This window comes from Anopheles funestus, chromosome 2RL (assembly GCF_943734845.2).
Source record: "Anopheles funestus chromosome 2RL, idAnoFuneDA-416_04, whole genome shotgun sequence".
Lineage (NCBI taxonomy): Eukaryota > Metazoa > Arthropoda > Insecta > Diptera > Culicidae > Anopheles > Anopheles funestus.
Genome location: NC_064598.1, coordinates 90,188,636 through 90,211,263, shown reverse-complemented (window position 1 = coordinate 90,211,263; position 22,628 = coordinate 90,188,636). Strand labels below are relative to the sequence as shown.

The window sequence follows — 22,628 nt, the reverse complement described above, 5'->3', positions numbered from 1 at the left end:
GGATCAAACGCCACCGAAAAAGGACATCAGGTTCCGTGTGGCCTAAATATAGCAACCAAAAAAAAAAGGAAGAGAAAGAGAGTGAAGAAAAGAGAAGCGAAAAGAGAGGATCAGTACTGAATAAACAAAACCAACCCTCAGGAGCTGAACGTGACGTTGGGTCGTTTGTTGTAAAGCTAGGCCACAGTAAAGGCCAGCACAAAATGATTAATGGATTGTTCTACAGAAAGCTAATCATGTTTTGCACATTTGAGTTAGGTTATGGAATTGGTGGTTTCTAATACCGTTTTGCCGTACCGTTTTCAATGTTTGCAAAGAATAGAAGCAAATAGAGATAATTGAGCAAAGAAAAGGAGAGATATGCAGTCTTCATGTTCGAATTATCTGTTTTTTTGTTACAATTTTTCAATGTTTTTAGTCGCAGGGAAATCTGCTCGAAACATCAAAATCAATACTCCAAGAAATAGTTACTTAAAAAAAATATAGCAGAAAAGAAAACTTTTGCAGATGTCTCAAATCTCTTTCTCAAAGAATTCGTTCAAATTTTTCAAGTGTAAGTTCATTGTCTACTTCTTTGATTTAGAATTTTCGATTACTCATGCTTTTACTCACGATACTGATATATACTGTATACACTCATTCTAGGTAGAAAGTTGTATTTTTTTCGCAAAATTACTACAGAGAGCTATAAATACTGCAATTTGTATTACTTAGCACCCATGGGCTTCTGGAGACTCCAATGCTCAAAATTATTTTCTAATTCTTCCTAGGATTTCTCTCAAGCTAGTCGGATTTTAATGTCTACTAATGTGTATTTTTTCTCGTGAAAATATTTTCGAATATATTCGTGAAAATATATTCGTGAAAATATTTTCAATCCAATAATTGAGCTAGTTGAAGTATCACACACCCACGAAAATGATCTTCTTTAGAACTTATTAGTGTATTGTGTAGTGAACTTATAAGAAGACAGAAGAGCTTCTCGCTCTTTTGCTTGGCGTGACAATCCACTAGGTCAGTGGTCCTCAACCTATGGTCCGCGGACCACTTGTGGTCCGTGGCTTATGTAGAAGTGGTCCGCGGAAGAAATTTTCCGTTCTTAGAGTCTCATGTGGGCCGCGATATACTTATGTCGAACAAAAAGTGGTCCGCGCTACTAAAAAGGTTGGGGAGCACTGCACTAGATCATCCCTGTCATTTCTGGCTTCTAGTTATGGTATTCTGAGTGTACATTTTTCTATAATAGTGCTCTGAGTATTAAATTTCAATACTTTTATCCAACTGATATCCACTTTTCATTACATTGTTTATAGCTTTCCAAAGATCCTGTCTAGTATCTCAATTTCCTTGCTTGGCCAGCATGCGAATCACTTCAACATGATTTGCTTACTCTGTCAAAATGAACACTCTATGCTCGTCTGCTCCCTCTAATCTTCTCTCCTTTTCCCCTTTCCCGCCTTGCTCCACCAAATGATGTTAGTATTGTGCACTTTGCAGGCTATGTTTTGTCATGTTGTGAGCATGGAAAAGCATTTCTGTACCTATCGAGACCCGCTATACAACCGGCACGGGACTCCCGATGTCGGCACCCAACCAGCACACGAGATATAATTTATCATCTTTTATTATGAATTTTCGGTGGTTTTTTGGGAGCACAACCAGAACGGGGGGGCGGCTGTGGAAGCCCTTTCCACACCGATCACTCTATCAACGAAACGTGCAAACACTCCAACCGCAGCGGCTGAACAAAAATGGGGTAGGTCGGGGGGAGGGGTTGAGAAATCTTTCAAAGGGAAGAAGACGTGACGTCTATGGTTGTGGAACGTGTAGAAAAAAAACGATCTTAAGCTCAAGAGCAGCATGAATAATCCATCGCTCCATCGACGGTTCTGCATTTGTTTCCATTACATTTTTACACATACATACACATACATGGCTTTGGAGAAAAGAAAATAAACATAACTTCTTTCCTATTTCTCTCCCCATTGCCCAATATTTTCTCCCCAAAAGCTCGATTCTGCCCGCTTTCAGTTTCTAAGCCATGTGCGCACCCTCGGAATGTGCCATTTTATGTCCAGTTTGCTCGCACCTAGAGCGCTTCCTAGTGATGCCAGGACGTGACCATGGTTAGAGTTTTGCGCTTTCAGCACCTTTCCTTTCCTTCAGTCAAAGGGGATTGGTGAGGGATGGAGCTTAACGCTACCAAATCAAAACCTCCCAAAAAAAAGCCCCACACCAAGCCAGCTGAATGAAGTTTGAACGATCAGGCGCAACCATCAGAAACGATTGGTACGGGCGTGTGTGTGTGCTAGTGTTCACTTTGGAATGGAAAATGATGAGGTCGAGCTGTTTCGGGACGTTTTTTTTTGGAAAGTGTTTGGGAATTAGGTACGAGTGTTCCCGGTTTTTTTGGGGCCGATGCGGGAGCCAAACGTTTCCGGGCTGGATAAAGGGGCCGTTCCTCAGGCTGCGGATGACTAACGGGAAGGTGTGGCCACAGTTGCACAATGATTGGCTGCTATTGATCGCTTTCGTGAATCGAGAGCCCGAGCAATATACAGCGAGAGATGGTGGCAGATTAGCCCTGTGCCTGGGCGTTCGCTGCAGATCTCGTACCTAATTTCACTGGCACGCTTCGCCGCGTTTGGTCTATTTTGTTACTAGAGCGCTTATGTTATGGTGAACTACGTTGGCAGCTTGCTGTAAAGAATCGTTATGAATTTTGCAATACAAAATTTTTTGCTTTCATGGAAAGAATACGTCAAAAAATTGTTCGCTATCAAGAAAATTTTCTATTTTTAATTTAAATACACACATTTTACCTATGTTTTATGTATAGCCTTCGCAAGCACTTTATCCTAAATTCGATTATTTGTTTTTCATTCTGCTTTACAACACGATCCACACGCTGCTCATCAAAGCGCGTGCAAAACTCACCACTAAACAAATGCCAAGATGTGTCTCGTCATCTTGTCGCTGTCTTTTGCCGCCACGCGCACATACACACACACACACACTCGACCAAGTCTTGTCTTGCGCCAATAAAAGTGTCGACGAACTCAATTTCCTGCACGAGATCACGCGTCCACCTCTTTCCCTTTTCCCATGCGCCACCCACCAACCCAACGGCCGGGTCCGGGTTTTTAGCTAACGAGACGTGAAAAAAGGGGGACGAGACGTGCTAACTAGATAAGCATAAGTGATCACGCGCACACGACGCATAGCGCAACGACTGATCAGTGACTAGAAAAGGAGCTACGAGGGTAGGCGAAAGCAAAAATTAAAAAAAAAAAAAAACTTAAGAAAACAACAGATAGAACCCGACCGTAAAACAAATCTCGTACCGACGCAACGATCGATTGTTGATCGGATTATCTCGTTTTCGGATTGGGAAACAGTGCGTATTTTTTTTTATTGTTGCTGTATTGTTGTACAATTTCATTGGCATTTTGGCGAAATAGAAAAGAAAACATTATCCAATTTTTGAATATCATCCTTTCCGACCACCATTCCATTCTCGGTCCAAGTTCTGTTCCAAGCCATCCCAATGGCCCGTGGAATCCGCGATCAGATGGTTGCGATATCGGCGACCCTCGGCGACTAACCATAATCAGCACACGAGCCTCCCTCGGGAAGAGCATGAAGAGGGCAGCGAACACACACAGAATATGCACAACCACGAGCCAGCTCTTCACACTCCCCACTGGGGCGGTTTGACATATAGATTAGAATATTTGCGAAAATGCTCGTGTCAGAAATTAATTGGATTTTGCCGATTCCCGAGCAACGAGCTTCGGTTAGGCATTCGAAGGTGCTACGGGTTGTTGAAGATGAAAAAAAAACACGCACACACACACAGTCAGCACTATCCTTTCCAATCCATCCGTCTGTTTGTTCGTCGATCCGATTGATCATCGCGTTCGGTTTGGATCACTCCACTAGCCGTGGTGTCTGGGCACACATTCCTCATAAAACATCTTTGCCGATCGCGACCTCACGCGGTATTCGCCCGCGTTTTCTGTTGTTGCGTGAGCAGCGTGAGGTCACCAGAGCGAACGCTTTTGTATGTGGGTTTGGTATGCGTGTGTGTGTGTGACGGTGTCCCTGTATGCCAGGGTATCATCAGCAACAGCAACCGGCCCTGTCAACCTTTGGCTGGATCACAGGATCAATTTTGGTACATGCGAACAAACATGATCATGGGCTTATCATTCGATGGTTCTAAAATTGGCTTTTTTCTCTTACTCTTGGGCAGCAAAATGATTCCGTAAAACATTTTTAATCAATACTGTAGACGATATATTTAAAAACAAATATTACAAATCATATATCTTTATATTGATTGAACTGTATAAGAATATATCTCATTCAAAGAATTGTTTTCTCTTTAAAGCTCTAGGGTGCTTAATCTTATCCCACCTTCCAGCATTAACGATTGACGCAAACGTTTTTGCTTCAAATGACACACAAATGAAACCTCACTTTCTCGCACGCTCCCTAATTTTTCACCCCCGTCACACAATGGACAGACAATAAAACACACCGAAAAAAAACAAATCATACTCATAACCGAAACGGACAGATATCGGTCGTATGATGGAGCCCGTGCCCGAAAACGTCGAACGGAATCAGTGCACAGAACTGGAGCACATGGGGTCAGCGCGCACGCCGCGCTCGTGTGGTGGTAGAATTGGCACAACAAAGGCACAACAAGCACCCCAAACGATGGGTGTCCCACGGTGAGCCAGTTTCGGGACCGCGTAAGCCGACTATCGCCTTTCAGCGAGCAGCTCAATCGGATTAAGCGACACCCTGTGGGATGCGTGTGCTGGTTTGCGCACGGATGTGCAATTGAACCCGTTTGGCGGTTCGAAACTATGCTTCGAAACTATGGTTCGAATGCGGACAGTTTGTTCGACCTATCAAATGCTCAATGCCGCACCGACCCGTGGCTTAGAAAATCGATCGATTCACGGTTCCTGTGGTGAGCGATGTGAACGGAAACTGTGTCGATACAAAAGGGAAGAATCATCGAACCGATCGGTTGTTTCGGTCCGTTTCGACGCTACCCGATCGCACACGGAATCCGAGAAGGGATGGAGTGGGAAGGGTATAGAAACAATAGAACGCAATAGGTGTAATACCTTTCAACCTCCCACGGTGGCCGTAGCGAAATGTGTGCCCCGTGTGTACAGCTGCAAGCGCAAACGCTAATGGACCAAAAAAAAGGGCAGCGGAGGGAACCAAAAACCGAAGTCAATTGCGTTTTGCGTACGGTAGTTCACAGAACCGTAAAATTGAGAATGAAAAGGATCGTGAAGAAAATTCAACCCCCCGAAGGAAGAAGGAAGGGGAGGGTGTCGGGAATGAGAATAAAATCCCGAGCACCTGAAACTTTTACATCTCTAAATAGTAACTTCCTCCCGACGATGACATCGGTATTTTCGGCGTCCAAGTGCGTTCGGACGCACGGTGGGGTTCGTCGCTTCCGATTTGACACCGGAATTGAAGTTTTTCCATCCATCCGCGTCAAAGGAATGCTCGTGACCGGGCTGATGCGTTCGAAATAAAGCAATTCGTTTCGGGCACTTCCCACGTTCCTTGGTGGCTAGTGCGTATTTGCGAGGGAACAACAATCGGTCCGATTGGTCGCTCTACCGGAACGGAGCTGCCCCAGGGGACGGGTTTTGGTGCTTTTTTTTGTTGCCATTTGGGCTTTGTTCTTAAATTCATTCTAGCAGTCGTCACGTATTTTTTTGTTGTTGTGGTTTTGTTCTCAAACTACCTACCGCAAAAAAGACCGCCCACAAAGGAAGCCGGGAATGTATTCAAATTAAATTACTGAAATTGGTGACGAGTTACGGTTATTATCGGTCAGCTCTGTAAGGTTGTTGAGCGAAATAATTTTTGAAATATTCTTTTTTCTTCCCTTACCCCTTCACTAAACGCGTAGCAATTGTCGCGTTTGCGAACGCGGCTCAAAATATTCTGGCGAAACTTTATTTAAAAAAAAATTGCGAAAAGTCGCTATACGTGTTGTTTCAGCGAAAAATCGCTATTCGAAGCTAGACTTGACGCCATGATAGTTTTCTGTAATGGCGGTCATTATAGCTCGATTTTACTGGCAATAACAAGGAAAATAAATACAAAATCAAAAATTAGATCGGTTGAGTGTCCCAAAACAGTAAAAAAATTCTTTAAATTTACAAATCTCCTAAGGCTATAGCATAAGCCTGCGTAGGAAATTTAGCAAAATTTTATAGATTGATTTACTTTAATGCGAATTGGTAGAAACAGGTTTCTTTTCACCCAAAAAATGGTTAAATTAAAAACAGAATAAAAAATACTAAAAAAACAAAAAAAAACCTAAAAATTTGAAAATTTCCTAATGCTCATAGGGGTAGGGTAAAGCAAAGGGTATAAAACGAATCGCCAATCTTTAACCTGTGGTCGGTATGTGGCGTCAATGGCTATATTTTCTTCTTGGACGGCCATGCCCTCAGATGTCTGTGCCAGAAGTTATTCGAGGTACCAAGTTCCTTACCCTGTTTGAGAAAATGTAAAATTTTCCTCATTTTTCAGCAATTTAGCAAAATTTATAAATGTGATATATTTTCATTCAAATTTGTTGCAATGTGTTTCTTTTCACTCAAATAATGCTTTAAATGAAAAAAATAATAAAAAATCAGAAAAAAATTTTAAAAAAATTTTCAACTCGAAAATTTCATAAGGAGTACCCCTTGCCATTTTTTTGGGAAATTTTGCAAAAAAAATTAAATTGATTTATTTTATTGCCAATTGGTTGCAATGTGTTTCTTTTCACTCAAGTAATGATTTAAATAAAAAAAAGAGTGAAAAATAATAAAAAAATCGAAAAATTCAAAAAAATGAAAATTGACTAAGGCTCATTTTTGCGCCAAGTTTTGCCTATAACTCGGTCGGTATCCAACGGATCGCCAATCTTTAACCTGTGGTCGATAGATGGCACCAATGGCTACATTTTCTTCTTGGACGTCCATGCCCTCAGATGTCTGTGCCGGAAGTTATTCGAGGAACCAAGTTCCTTACCCGGTTTGAGAAAATGTAAAATTTTCCTCATTTTTGCGCCAAGTTTTGCCTATAACTCGGTCGGTATCCAACGGATCGCCAATCTTTAACCTGTGGTCGATAGATGGCATCAATGGCTATATTTTCTTCTTGGACGGCCATGCCCTCAGATGTCTGTGCCAGAAGTTATTCGAGGTACCAAGTTCCTTACCCTGTTTAAGAAAATGTAAAATTTTCCTCATTTTTCAGCAATTTAGCAAAATTTATAAATGTGATATATTTTCATTCAAATTTGTTGCAATGTGTTTCTTTTCACTCAAATAATGCTTTAAATGAAAAAAATAATAAAAAATCAGAAAAAAATTTTAAAAAAATTTTCAACTCGAAAATTTCATAAGGGGTACCCCTTGCCATTTTTTTGGGAAATTTTGCAAAAAAAATTAAATTGATTTATTTTAGTGCCAATTGGTTGCAATGTGTTTCTTTTCACTCAAGTAATGATTTAAATAAAAAAAAGAGTGAAAAATAATACAAAAATCGAAAAATTCAAAAAAATGAAAATTGACTAAGGCTCATTTTTGCGCCAAGTTTTGCCTATAACTCGGTCGGTATCCAACGGATCGCCAATCTTTAACCTGTGGTCGATAGGTGGCATCAATGGCTATATTTTCTTCTTGGACGGCCATGCCCTCAGATGTCTGTGCCAGAAGTTATTCGAGGTACCAAGTTCCTTACCCTGTTTAAGAAAATGTAAAATTTTCCTCATTTTTCAGCAATTTAGCAAAATTTATAAATGTGATATATTTTCATTCAAATTTGTTGCAATGTGTTTCTTTTCACTCAAATAATGCTTTAAATGAAAAAAATAATAAAAAATCAGAAAAAAATTTTAAAAAAATTTTCAACTCGAAAATTTCATAAGGGGTACCCCTTGCCATTTTTTTGGGAAATTTTGCAAAAAAAATTAAATTGATTTATTTTAGTGCCAATTGGTTGCAATGTGTTTCTTTTCACTCAAGTAATGATTTAAATAAAAAAAAGAGTGAAAAATAATACAAAAATCGAAAAATTCAAAAAAATGAAAATTGACTAAGGCTCATTTTTGCGCCAAGTTTTGCCTATAACTCGGTCGGTATCCAACGGATCGCCAATCTTTAACCTGTGGTCGATAGATGGCACCAATGGCTACATTTTCTTCTTGGACGGCCATGCCCTCAGATGTCTGTGCCGGAAGTTATTCGAGGAACCAAGTTCCTTACCCTGTTTGAGAAAATGTAAAATTTTCCTCATTTTTGCGCCAAGTTTTGCCTATAACTCGCCGGTATCCAACGGATCGCCAATCTTTAACCTGTGGTCGATAGGTGCCATCAATGGCTACATTTTCTTCTTGGACGGCCATGCCCTCAGATGTCTGTGCCGGAAGTTATTCGAGGAACCAAGTTCCTTACCCTGTTTGAGAAAATGTAAAATTTTCCTCATTTTTGCGCCAAGTTTTGCCTATAACTCGGTCGGTATCCAACGGATCGCCAATCTTTAACCTGTGGTCGATAGGTGGCATCAATGGCTATATTTTCTTCTTGGACGGCCATGCCCTCAGATGTCTGTGCCAGAAGTTATTCGAGGTACCAAGTTCCTTACCCTGTTTGAGAAAATGTAAAATTTTCCTCATTTTTGAGCAATGTAGCAAAATTTAAAAATGTGATATATTTTCATTCAAATTTGTTGCAATGTGTTTCTTTTCACTCAAATAATGCTTTAAATGAAAAAAATAATAAAAAATCAGAAAAAAATTTTAAAAAAATTTCAACTCGAAAATTTCATAAGGGGTACCCCTTGCCATTTTTTTGGGAAATTTTGCAAAAAAAATTAAATTGATTTATTTTAGTGCCAATTAGTTGTAATGTGTTTCTTTTCACTCAAGTAATGATTTAAATAAAAAAAAGAGTGAAAAATAATAAAAAAATCGAAAAATTCAAAAACATGAAAATTGACTAAGGCTCATTTTTGCGCCAAGTTTTGCCTATAACTCGGTCGGTATCCAACGGATCGCCAATCTTTAACCTGTGGTCGATAGGTGGCATCAATGGCTATATTTTCTTCTTGGACGGCCATGCCCTCAGATGTCTGTGCCAGAAGTTATTCGAGGTACCAAGTTCCTTACCCTGTTTAAGAAAATGTAAAATTTTCCTCATTTTTCAGCAATTTAGCAAAATTTATAAATGTGATATATTTTCATTCAAATTTGTTGCAATGTGTTTCTTTTCACTCAAATAATGCTTTAAATGAAAAAAATAATAAAAAATCAGAAAAAAATTTTAAAAAAAATTTCAACTCGAAAATTTCATAAGGGGTACCCCTTGCCATTTTTTTGGGAAATTTTGCAAAAAAAATTAAATTGATTTATTTTAGTGCCAATTGGTTGCAATGTGTTTCTTTTCACTCAAGTAATGATTTAAATAAAAAAAAGAGTGAAAAATAATACAAAAATCGAAAAATTCAAAAAAATGAAAATTGACTAAGGCTCATTTTTGCGCCAAGTTTTGCCTATAACTCGGTCGGTATCCAACGGATCGCCAATCTTTAACCTGTGGTCGATAGATGGCACCAATGGCTACATTTTCTTCTTGGACGGCCATGCCCTCAGATGTCTGTGCCGGAAGTTATTCGAGGAACCAAGTTCCTTACCCTGTTTGAGAAAATGTCAAATTTTCCTCATTTTTGCGCCAAGTTTTGCCTATAACTCGGTCGGTATCCAACGGATCGCCAATCTTTAACCTGTGGTCGATAGGTGCCATCAATGGCTACATTTTCTTCTTGGACGGCCATGCCCTCAGATGTCTGTGCCGGAAGTTATTCGAGGAACCAAGTTCCTTACCCTGTTTGAGAAAATGTAAAATTTTCCTCATTTTTGCGCCAAGTTTTGCCTATAACTCGGTCGGTATCCAACGGATCGCCAATCTTTAACCTGTGGTCGATAGGTGGCATCAATGGCTATATTTTCTTCTTGGACGGCCATGCCCTCAGATGTCTGTGCCAGAAGTTATTCGAGGTACCAAGTTCCTTACCCTGTTTGAAAAAATGTCAAATTTTCCTCATTTTTGCACCAAGTTTTGCCTATAACTCGGTCGGTATCCAACGGATCGCCAATCTTTAACCTGTGGTCGATAGATGGCACCAATGGCTACATTTTCTTCTTGGACGGCCATGCCCTCAGATGTCTGTGCCGGAAGTTATTCGAGGAACCAAGTTCCTTACCCTGTTTGAGAAAATGTAAAATTTTCCTCATTTTTGCGCCAAGTTTTGCCTATAACTCGGTCGGTATCCAACGGATCGCCAATCTTTAACCTGTGGTCGATAGGTGCCATCAATGGCTACATTTTCTTCTTGGACGGCCATGCCCTCAGATGTATGTGCCAGAAGTTATTCGACGAACCAAGTTCCTTACCCTGTTTGAAAAAATGTAAAATTTTCCTCATTTTTGCGCCAAGTTTTGCCTATAACTCGGTCGGTATCCAACGGATCGCCAATCTTTAACCTGTGGTCGATAGGTGGCATCAATGGCTATATTTTCTTCTTGGACGGCCATGCCCTCAGATGTCTGTGCCAGAAGTTATTCGAGGTACCAAGTTCCTTACCCTGTTTGAGAAAATGTCAAATTTTCCTCATTTTTCAGCAATTTAGCAAAATTTAAAAATGTGATATATTTTCATTCAAATTTGTTGCAATGTGTTTCTTTTCACTCAAATAATGCTTTAAATGAAAAAAATAATAAAAAATCAGAAAAAAATTTTAAAAAAATTTTCAACTCGAAAATTTCATAAGGGGTACCCCTTGCCATTTTTTTGGGAAATTTTGCAAAAAAAATTAAATTGATTTATTTTAGTGAAAATTGGTTGCAATGTGTTTCTTTTCACTCAAGTAATGATTTAAATAAAAAAAAGAGTGAAAAATAATACAAAAATCGAAAAATTCAAAAAAATGAAAATTGACTAAGGCTCATTTTTGCGCCAAGTTTTGCCTATAACTCGGTCGGTATCCAACGGATCGCCAATCTTTAACCTGTGGTCGATAGGTGCCATCAATGACTACATTTTCTTCTTGGACGGTCATGCCCTCAGATGTATGTGCCAGAAGTTATTCGACGAACCAAGTTCCTTACCCTGTTTGAGAAAATGTAAAATTTTCCTCATTTTTGCGCCAAGTTTTGCCTATAACTCGGTCGGTATCCAATCGATCACCAATCTTTAACCTGTGGTCGATAGGTGGCACCAATGGCTACATTTTCTTCTTGGACGTCCATGCCCTCAGATGTCTGTGCCGGAAGTTATTCGAGGAACCAAGTTCCTTACCCTGTTTGAAAAAATGTCAAATTTTCCTCATTTTTGCGCCAAGTTTTGCCTATAACTCGGTCGGTATCCAACGGATCGCCAATCTTTAACCTGTGGTCGATAGGTGCCATCAATGGCTATATTTTCTTCTTGGACGGCCATGCCCTCAGATGTCTGTGCCGGAAGTTATTCGAGGAACCAAGTTCCTTACCCTGTTTGAGAAAATGTAAAATTTTCCTCATTTTTCAGCAATTTAGCAAAATTTATAAATGTGATATATTTTCATTCAAATTTGTTGCAATGTGTTTCTTTTCACTCAAATAATGCTTTAAATGAAAAAAATAATAAAAAATCAGAAAAAAATTTTAAAAAAATTTTCAACTCGAAAATTTCATAAGGGGTACCCCTTGCCATTTTTTTGGGAAATTTTGCAAAAAAAATTAAATTGATTTATTTTAGTGCCAATTGGTTGCAATGTGTTTCTTTTCACTCAAGTAATGATTTAAGTAAAAAAAAGAGTGAAAAATAATAAAAAAAATCGAAAAATTCAAAAAAATGAAAATTGACTAAGGCTCATTTTTGCGCTAAGTTTTGCCTATAACTCGGTCGGTATCCAACGGATCGCCAATCTTTAACCTGTGGTCGATAGGTGGCATCAATGGCTATATTTTCTTCTTGGACGGCCATGCCCTCAGATGTCTGTGCCAGAAGTTATTCGAGGTACCAAGTTCCTTACCCTGTTTGAGAAAATGTAAAATTTTCCTCATTTTTCAGCAGTTTAGCAAAATTTATAAATGTGATATATTTTCATTCAAATTTGTTGCAATGTGTTTCTTTTCACTCAAATAATGCTTTAAATGAAAAAAATAATAAAAAATCAGAAAAAAATTTTAAAAAAATTTTCAACTCGAAAATTTCATAAGGGGTACCCCTTGCCATTTTTTTGGGAAATTTTGCAAAAAAAATTAAATTGATTTATTTTAGTGCCAATTGGTTGCAATGTGTTTCTTTTCACTCAAGTAATGATTTAAGTAAAAAAAAGAGTGAAAAATAATAAAAAAAATCGAAAAATTCAAAAAAATGAAAATTGACTAAGGCTCATTTTTGCGCCAAGTTTTGCCTATAACTCGGTCGGTATCCAACGGATCGCCAATCTTTAACCTGTGGTCGATAGGTGCCATCAATGGCTACATTTTCTTCTTGGACGGCCATGCCCTCAGATGTATGTGCCAGAAGTTATTCGACGAACCAAGTTCCTTACCCTGTTTGAAAAAATGTCAAATTTTCCTCATTTTTGCGCCAAGTTTTGCCTATAACTCGATCGGTATCCAATCGATCACCAATCTTTAACCTGTGGTCGATAGGTGGCATCAATGGCTACATTTTCTTCTTGGACGGCCATGCCCTCAGATGTATGTGCCAGAAGTTATTCGACGAACCAAGTTCCTTACCCTGTTTGAGAAAATGTAAAATTTTCCTCATTTTTGCGCCAAGTTTTGCTTATAACTCGATCGGTATCCAACGGATCGCCAATCTTTAACCTGTGGTCGATAGATGGCACCAATGGCTACATTTTCTTCTTGGACGTCCATGCCCTTAGATGTATGTGCCGGAAGTTATTCGAGGAACCAAGTTCCTTACCCTGTTTGAGAAAATGTCAAATTTTCCTCATTTTTGCGCCAAGTTTTGCCTATAACTCGGTCGGTATCCAACGGATCGCCAATCTTTAACCTGTGGTCGATAGGTGCCATCAATGGCTACATTTTCTTCTTGGACGGCCATGCCCTCAGATGTCTGTGCCGGAAGTTATTCGAGGAACCAAGTTCCTTACCCTGTTTGAGAAAATGTAAAATTTTCCTCATTTTTGCGCCAAGTTTTGCCTATAACTCGGTCGGTATCCAACGGATCGCCAATCTTTAACCTGTGGTCGATAGGTGGCATCAATGGCTACATTTTCTTCTTGGACGGCCATGCCCTCAGATGTCTGTGCCGGAAGTTATTCGAGGAACCAAGTTCCTTACCCTGTTTGAGAAAATGTAAAATTTTCCTCATTTTTGCGCCAAGTTTTGCCTATAACTCGGTCGGTATCCAACGGATCGCCAATCTTTAACCTGTGGTCGATAGGTGGCATCAATGGCTATATTTTCTTCTTGGACGGCCATGCCCTCAGATGTCTGTGCCAGAAGTTATTCGAGGTACCAAGTTCCTTACCCTGTTTGAGAAAATTTAAAATTTTCCTCATTTTTCAGCAATTTAGCAAAATTTATAAATGTGATATATTTTCATTCAAATTTGTTGCAATGTGTTTCTTTTCACTCAAATAATGCTTTAAATGAAAAAAATAATAAAAAATCAGAAAAAAATTTTAAAAAAAATTTTCAACTCGAAAATTTCATAAGGGGTACCCCTTGCCATTTTTTTGGGGAAATTTTGCAAAATAAATTAAATTGATTTATTTTAGTGCCAATTGGTTGCAATGTGTTTCTTTTCACTCAAGTAATGATTTAAATAAAAAAAGAGTGAAAAATAACAAAAAAATCGAAAAATTCAAAAAAATGAAAATTGACTAAGGCTCATTTTTGCGCCAAGTTTTGCCTATAACTCGGTCGGTATCCAACGGATCGCCAATCTTTAACCTGTGGTCGATAGATGGCACCAATGGCTACATTTTCTTCTTGGACGGCCATGCCCTCAGATGTCTGTGCCGGAAGTTATTCGAGGAACCAAGTTCCTTACCCTGTTTGAGAAAATGTAAAATTTTCCTCATTTTTGCGCCAAGTTTTGCCTATAACTCGGTCGGTATCCAACGGATCGCCAATCTTTAACCTGTGGTCGATAGGTGGCATCAATGGCTATATTTTCTTCTTGGACGGCCATGCCCTCAGATGTCTGTGCCAGAAGTTATTCGAGGTACCAAGTTCCTTACCCTGTTTGAGAAAATGTAAAATTTTCCTCATTTTTCAGCAATTTAGCAAAATTTATAAATGTGATATATTTTCATTCAAATTTGTTGCAATGTGTTTCTTTTCACTCAAATAATGCTTTAAATGAAAAAAATAATAAAAAATCAGAAAAAAATTTTAAAAAAATTTTCAACTCGAAAATTTCATAAGGGGTACCCCTTGCCATTTTTTTGGGGAAATTTTGCAAAAAAAATTAAATTGATTTATTTTAGTGCCAATTGGTTGCAATGTGTTTCTTTTCACTCAAGTAATGATTTAAATAAAAAAAAGAGTGAAAAATAACAAAAAAATCGAAAAATTCAAAAAAATGAAAATTGACTAAGGCTCATTTTTGCGCCAAGTTTTGCCTATAACTCGGTCGGTATCCAACGGATCGCCAATCTTTAACCTGTGGTCGATAGGTGGCATCAATGGCTATATTTTCTTCTTGGACGGCCATGCCCTCAGATGTCTGTGCCAGAAGTTATTCGAGGTACCAAGTTCCTTACCCTGTTTGAGAAAATGTAAAATTTTCCTCATTTTTCAGCAATTTAGCAAAATTTATAAATGTGATATATTTTCATTCAAATTTGTTGCAATGTGTTTCTTTTCACTCAAATAATGCTTTAAATGAAAAAAATAATAAAAAATCAGAAAAAAATTTTAAAAAAATTTTCAACTCGAAAATTTCATAAGGGGTACCCCTTGCGTTTTTTTTGGGAAATTTTGCAAAAAAAATTAAATTGATTTATTTTAGTGCCAATTGGTTGCAATGTGTTTCATTTCACTCAAGTAATGCTTTAAATAAAAAAAAGAGTGAAAAATAATAAAAAAATCGAAAAATTCAAAAAAATGAAAATTGACTAATGCCATAGCTTCAGCTTTTTTCAGCGGAAATTTAGAAAAATTTAAAAAAATTATTTATTTTAATGCGAATTTTTTGAAATAAGTTTCTTTCCACTCAAATATTGCTTTTAATAAAAAAAATAATAATAAAAAAAATCTTTTAATTTGAAAGTTATCTAAGGTTATAGCCTTAACTGTATATTGGGAAATTTAGTAAAATTTGTTCCAAGATTTTTCAGCCCTAAACACACAAAACAAAACGGGCAATTTTGCGATAGTGTTAGCAGCTTCCGTTGTTTGTATCACAGGAGTCAGCAGCATCTGGCGATGAGCTTTCTTGATGGTTCGTTGTTTTGAAACATCGTCACTGGGCTTAAAAAAACTTGCCTTTTTCATCTGCTTCATCAAAACAATAAATTTTTTACTAATTGTAAATTTCATTGTTTAAAGTAATTCAATTTATTTTAAGATTGTTTTATCGCTACGGGCTCGATTAAAAATGTAAACAAACCTTGCACGAGAAAAGTTAAACAACCTTGAAGTCGCGCCAGCATCGTCAAATTATTTTGGAAAATTGAGCTACTTTTGTCGCGTTCGCAAACGCAACAATTGCTAAGCATGTAGTGACGGGGTTACAATTTACAAAACAAAAAGCAAATTATTTCTAGGAAATGTGCATATAGCATTATTGACATTATGATGTTCTGTATATTACACATATAATAACCTACATTCGCAGAGACCTTTCCACCAGATATGGCAAGCAGTAGAGCTAAAAAGTCATTAGCGTCACATCATTAGTTGCCGGATTAACGATACCATTCGGGGCTGTCGGGGCTGTTGCGTAACGTTCCGTACCCCCGAGCATGCGAAAAAAAACCGATCACGGTGGTCAATCCATTACCGGTACGAGCGATTACTGTTTGCGAAGGTGCAGAACCAAAACACATGGACAGCTGCACCACTAAACAGTCTTAAAACACAACATTTAAATATGCACACTGACCCGGTTGAAGTCAATTACATTCAACACGGATCGGTTTGCTGTTCGGAGTTCAATTTTTCATCCGGCGTACGTTTTCCGTACGGACCGCTTCCACTTGTCTCAGCACGGTGGTGTACCATGTGAGTAGCAATGTGAATTTTTTTTGTCAATAGCTTTGTGGCCATAAATATCAACCACTGCTGATGACATGGTTTGCTGATTATTTCGATCATTTAATTGATCGTTCAATGGAGTCAGTGTTCTGCTGGAGCCATGATTAGTCATCGTGTTTTTGTGAGGGTAAAGTTGCTTTATTTCTTTTCCCACACGCTAACCGTGCTTGCAAAAGGTTCAGTAACTTTATCAACATTCGGTCAGATATTGCTTGCTCGACATGTACGAAACACCGAAAATCTTCCAGATAATACCCGACAAACGGCAACGACGGTTAACGATTGTGCTACGCCGTACAGTACGCCACCGCCATCAACCTTTTTCGCCTACAAGCCGCAACGTACACACCACCGGCTGGCAGATATAAATTGCTCATGCATGACGACAACGGCAAATAAATAAATCGATACAAGCCATTACACACGCTGAAATCGATACCGGCGCCACCAAACGAAGCTGCGAGCGATCAAACGAAAGTGAAACGGACTACGGACTTCCCTCGCTACGGTTTCCCAAAAGGCAAGAGCGCCCGTTGTACAGACCTAACTTTTGTTGGGCAGTTTGTCTTGTAGCGTCGGCTACACGTGCACTTTCCAGTTGAAGATAATTCATCCCCATCCGTTGCTTGAATCAGGGCTGCTCAGGGCGGCGACAGGCTTATCATCATGTCACGGAAATATCACATTTGACACGTACTCCTGAACTGTCGTCAGGGGGGAAGCGTTCACTGACACGGGCAGAAGAAGCCTGGCTTGACGATTCAACGCTTTCCGATCGATTTGGGGCTTCTACTTTCCTTTTCATCTTTCTAATCACTCACGATCACTTTCTGTCGAAGAAAAATAGCCTAGAAAATGTAGCAAAACTTCAAGTCATTGCGATTACTTCATCTCACGGGTTCTTTCGCTCATTGCACCTGGCGTATTGATTTTGCTTCTGTCAGTGGCAACAACTAATTGCTTTGCCGCTTACTTTAATGCAAGCAAAAAATAAATCAGCAATGCAAGACACGTTCCGACCAGCAGTAAGATCAGCGCTAGCCGTTGACAAATAGCGACGGTGTTGAAGGTTTATGGTGTAAGATTTGTATCAATTAGGGTCGGTGCAAGTGCGCGGTGTGTGTGGTGATCCGGTGATGGAAGCTTAAGGTTGTAGATGAATTTTCAAGCAATTGGTTTGCTGAGTGTTTGTAACGAATATGACTTGAAGTGCCTGATATGTGACACCTCGTTGAGTAGATTTTAGAAACTTTTTGCAAGTTAATGAAAAATAAAATGTGATGATGATGTTTTATGAAGGTAAAATTAATACCCACCACGGACCGCTAAGAATCAGCTAGGTACTCCATAATAAAGGTAATATTTTTCCTTCACATTCGATACCACACTTTATTGGTGCTGCCGTACATCCTCGTCTAGTAAATAAATATTAGTATCGCCGGAAACGGTGACGACCGAACGACTGTAGGTAAAACGTTCCAACCATCCGCGTATGTACTCGGGTGCAGCTAAAAGACAACTTTCGCGCACTGCCAAACGGGTTGGATTATTTCACCGGGTTGGCGGTTTTGCGCATCCTTCTCGGTTGGTTCGATGCACAAACACGAAAACACACCACAACCATCCCGATGTTACGCCTTTAAAATCGTTCGAGAGAGAGAGAGAGAGAGAGAGAGAGCGAGAGAGGTGCAAAAATCTACCGGAATTGCCACTCCGCTGCACTCCGTTCCGAGTGCCCATTTCTTCGGGTGTTCAATAAATAGTAAAATTTATGCAAATCACCTGCAACTACGTGGCAAAGGCTGCTCGACCGAAAGGTGTGATCGAGAAGTATCTTTTGATGGGACATAAACCAGTCAATTTAATCGACTAGTTTATGACTATTATGGAGATCGGTTGCGGGTTTGGTGGTTTTTTTCTGCACACACACAAACTCTCACACTCTCCCGCTAGCGGTTCACATACAGACAACTGAACACACATCGCGCTCGATCGTTCGTTTCCACCACGATCGGGATCAAACGTTAAGGGGAGAATTGTTGATCTTTTAGCTTCCAAGTTTCCGCTGGTTCGGACATTCGTCCGACGCAACGATATCTAACTGTGAGTGTGCTGAAAATAGCGCACGAGCTGTTGCAGTGAAACAGGAGTGGGACAAATTGATGAAACACGCACGAATGGGCAGGTGAGGCGGCCTAACAGCAAAACGTATCGGAATGGGGATATGGGCAAGATTAAGAGAGTGTCCATCTCCATGGCACAGGATATTTGCATTAATTTCTACTCGGTCGGGTTTCTTCTTGGCGCGAGCTGCTTCCGCTAACCTCGGGCGAAACTAAGCTTTTACACCGTGTCTTTTAATAGTCAATTTTGCTAGTGTTTTTGTGATCTTTCCGAAGAGGAAAAAAGGGGGCGAGAAATTTGTGCTGTTTGCGATAAGGGTAGAAATAAAATAGATATAAAGATCTACTTTTAGCTTTTGGATACATCTCTTATATGGTGAAAAATTGTAGCTGGAGCTAATTTTTAACATGAAATACAAAAGTGACCATCTACCCTTAATGAGCGAACTCGAAAGTCCGGCAAAAATGAGGATGGAGAAACTTTTACTAAATGTTTGCTTCTAGCATGATCAAATCAAATGAATTCTTTTCTTACCCTCGACTATTTTTCTACTGATCCTGTCTAGTGCAGCTCTACACAATAACGGTTTAACAGTGCATCAGGTCAAACCGGATTCATGCCACAAAACAAAAAAAAACGATGCTGACCCGTTTTGCTTAAATGGCATTCTATATTTCATAATGATAAGTCTAATTTATAATCAACCAGCAAAACCTTCCACGTCAGAACGGACTAATCGTAAGCTGCTTCTGCGATCGGCACAGCAGGGTATCGAAGACACACACAAAAAAACAACAGAACAATCATCCCTCACAACCATCCCCAGATAGCAGGGAAATAGCTCAGCCGGCTTCGGGTCCAAGGTCAAGCCAATTGAGCGATAATTAATTAGCGATTACCAGCACCCGGTGGCTCCCCCGAAATGACGTGATTCATTGCATGCCGCTGCCCAAAAAGTTGACCATTAATAACGGGGTCAGCCACCATCCCTCCCTGCCTCCTCCTACAACTCCGGTTTCCCAGCACGCTGTCTTTTGCTAGGAATGTTTATCCACCGAAATATTGATTCGCGAATCTACCTTCGGCTTGCCCTTGAACAGCAAGCAATGCGGGGACGATTCCGTGATTCGCTTAATGCCACCTCCCAATCGAATGGATGCCCCCCTCGGAGATCCTTTGCGCTTCCGCTACGCTAATCAAATTTATCTAGTTTTGTTTTAAATCGATGGTAATCAATTCCAAGCTTTCCCAAAACCTTTCGCAAAACCCAAACTGCTCCCGTCCAGTTATCGAAACTTGTCGAAAATAACTTCGACTTTGAATATATCGAGTGTTGGCTTTTTGTTTTTGCTTCCCTCTTCCCGTCCTCCCTCCCCCATCCACCCGGTTACCTTCCACGGGATCAAAATGATAAATTATCGGCTCATTCAAAAAACGGAAAATAATGTGTAGCTCCACACACTTTCGATCACCAGATTTGTATGCCAAAGTGCGACTAGGTCTAAAAGAAAGCCTACTCTGTAGACGGTCATTTTGCTGTGAGAAGGCTTGCTGTGTAAACACGCAGGCTCACATAGTTCTAGTTGTTTAAGAATGAAAAATACGGAGCAAAACGTAATAATTCCCAAATTTATTGGCTTTAAATATATGGTTCACAAACACGGTTGACTCATCTCATCCTAGACATCGACCAAAATCCCGATTTATTCCCGCGTCACAAGTGTATGTGCGAAGCCAATCGATGGCGGCATTAGAATCGTTTCATTTGCCGCATAGATTACCGCAACTAACGATGGAAGAAAAAAACAGCACTAGATGCTTGAAAAAAAAAAGGAATCTAACGCTAAAAGCAACCAACGACTTGGTTAGTACGAAAGCGACGAACCCCAACCGTTGCACAACGAGCAAGTGGAATGGAAGCGGTCGCACGCACGCAGTGACAAAACTAACGGATGCGGATTATTGGTGGTTAATTTTATGGCCAAAAACCGAACGTTTGCCGCGTGGACCGGTGAACCGGAATTTGATGTAAAGTTTTGCGCACCCTCGTGGAAGATCGCATTGCGTCGCAATCGAGCCGCCACGGCTCAGCATGAATAATCAATCGATATTCGACCGGTATCTGTGGTGCCGATCTCTGCCCACCAAAATGCCACGGCAAAATGACTAGCGCAACAGCAATGGGGATGAAGAAGGAAGGAGAAAAAAAACGACAACATCACTCGCCTCAGTCCCGCCAGTTGTCCAAACCGCAGCTAGATGACAAATTCCAGCGAGGAAGCTTGAACACCGGGACGAGCAGCACGGTACGGAGATAACTTCTACGCGGGAAGATCATCAGTGATCGTGAGACGAAGACAAATTCCTTTTCCAGCGACTAGATACAGAAGTAAGGGATGAAAGCTGGCACAACAACAACAAAAAACCACCCCGCATCATGAGCAAACGCCAGTGAACATGAAACGCCGAAAAATAGATTGCGATCGAGACAGGAACGGGAAAAAGCTGATCGGCAGATTCGAAGGGAAACCCAAATTAGTCACATGTTTATGGTGATTTTGTCGCACGGGCCCGACTCTATTGGTCTCGGCTGTCCAGCTTTTTCCCAGCCGGATCCACGTTCGCGTACCGATTCCGCGATTGTCGCGATTCGATCGGAATCTTTGCGATACCGCGATCGATGTGACATGATCGTGTCGCGATCGCCATTTTCGAAACACACACACGCACACACTGGAAGCGTGTACGGTCAAGCGGGAAGCAGCCAAAAACCGATACACTTGCTGTTTTATTATTTCCAACCGAAAGCTGGTGCTCAAATAAAATCACTCACCCGTTTAACAGCAAATCCATAAAGGCACTGTTGCTGATTGGTGATCTTTTTGCTCGCCAAATAAATCGCGTGCCCATCGAACGAATCACACGCCGTGAGCGCTGTACTGCGATCGTATCGTTCGCAGCGCTCGATTAAGGAAGCGTAAAGTGATTTGTAGCCTTGTTTGACGGAAGAACAAAGCACGACTACTAATTAAGATCGCTACTACAAGGCACGCGGATCGAGGATGAAATGGTAGGAAATGAGTTCATCTGGACCATTGCTAGTTTTGTAAAAAAAACAAGGAACCAGAGCATCGTGTCCGACTATATATTTCTCTAGCGATGGATCCCTTGAACTATGCTGTATCTTCACACAAAATCCACCTAGCGCTTGGTGAATGGAAATTTAATTATCAACCACACATCATGATAATCTGATTCATCAGCAAGCAGTAGACGACACGTAGAAGGATATTTGGAGTAAGTAATAAAATTTTGCGCAAATCATGCTTCATCCACTTTTATACCAAATACTCATCATTATTTATTTGTAAACAAAATTCAACCAAAACGCTTAGTCAAATTCACGGCATCTCGCACACAGCAAACTATAGCCACGCTCGGTCAACTTTTGCCGGGTCCAAGCCGGAGACATAAATCACTACCTAGACAGCCGCCACCGAAACCTACCGACTATAGAGCGGAGCAAGCCGTTTGTCGTGTACTCAATTTCGGCTGAACAAATTTGAATAAAGCGAATCTTTGCGCGAAAGATTTACCGCCACCGATCAAACCACCATCACGAAACCGGACCGTGGCCGTGGTAGCTGCAGAAGAGTAAACAAATATCGGATGTACCGGCGTGGAGATGATTCTCATTAACCTCGATAGGATGGAATTTGGCAAGCTTAGCATCAGCGTGACAGGGAACGTCACAGATAAAAGTAGCGAAAAAATAAGTCTCATAGTAAGTATCATCAATGTAATAACTTTTACTAGTGACTTTTATTTGCGAATGGATATTGGATGCCAACCGGATACTTGTTGCAGCTCGTTCCTATCCTGGCGTGCAATATTTACATCCACTGACCTAATGAACTACTGTTTGTTTGACATCCGCACCAAGTACGCCTACTCTCGGCTTCACTTGCCATTAGTAGGTCAGCAGTTCAAACCAATCACTGTAACGGAAAAGACCTGACGGGAAAGGGCCATCAATGTCGTCAAAGCGGACCACACTAGCTAATTGTGTGGGAGGCCAAGAAGGAACAACAAAAATCATTGCAAAATACAACCCTCCTAAAGGAAGGCACACAAACCGCGATGGCCACTTCATTCATGGCTACCGGGTAAACCGGGAGTTTTA

General features: G+C 40.2%; 1 protein-coding gene and 1 long non-coding RNA gene across 6 annotated transcripts in view; one reads left to right on the top strand and one right to left on the bottom strand.

Moving 5' to 3' along the window:
• LOC125765666 (uncharacterized) overlaps positions 1 to 22,628 on the bottom strand; it is a 291,187-nt gene that overhangs the window by 238,675 nt on the left and 29,884 nt on the right. The gene's annotated exons all lie outside the window — the stretch shown is intronic.
• On the top strand, positions 6,437 to 15,031 carry LOC125765684 (uncharacterized). Of its 5 annotated transcripts, XR_007418602.1 has the most exons (6): positions 6,437 to 7,695; positions 8,409 to 8,598; positions 9,646 to 9,835; positions 10,026 to 10,405; positions 12,740 to 13,119; positions 13,310 to 15,031. It is a non-coding gene; the product is annotated as an uncharacterized LOC125765684 (long non-coding RNA). The 5 variants fall into 5 exon arrangements; XR_007418604.1 differs by lacking the exons at positions 6,437 to 7,695; positions 8,409 to 8,598; positions 10,026 to 10,405 and adding exons at positions 10,596 to 11,499; positions 12,025 to 12,095 and having other exon boundaries at positions 9,201 to 9,835; positions 13,001 to 13,119; XR_007418601.1 differs by lacking the exons at positions 6,437 to 7,695; positions 8,409 to 8,598 and adding an exon at positions 12,025 to 12,095 and having other exon boundaries at positions 9,201 to 9,835; positions 13,001 to 13,119.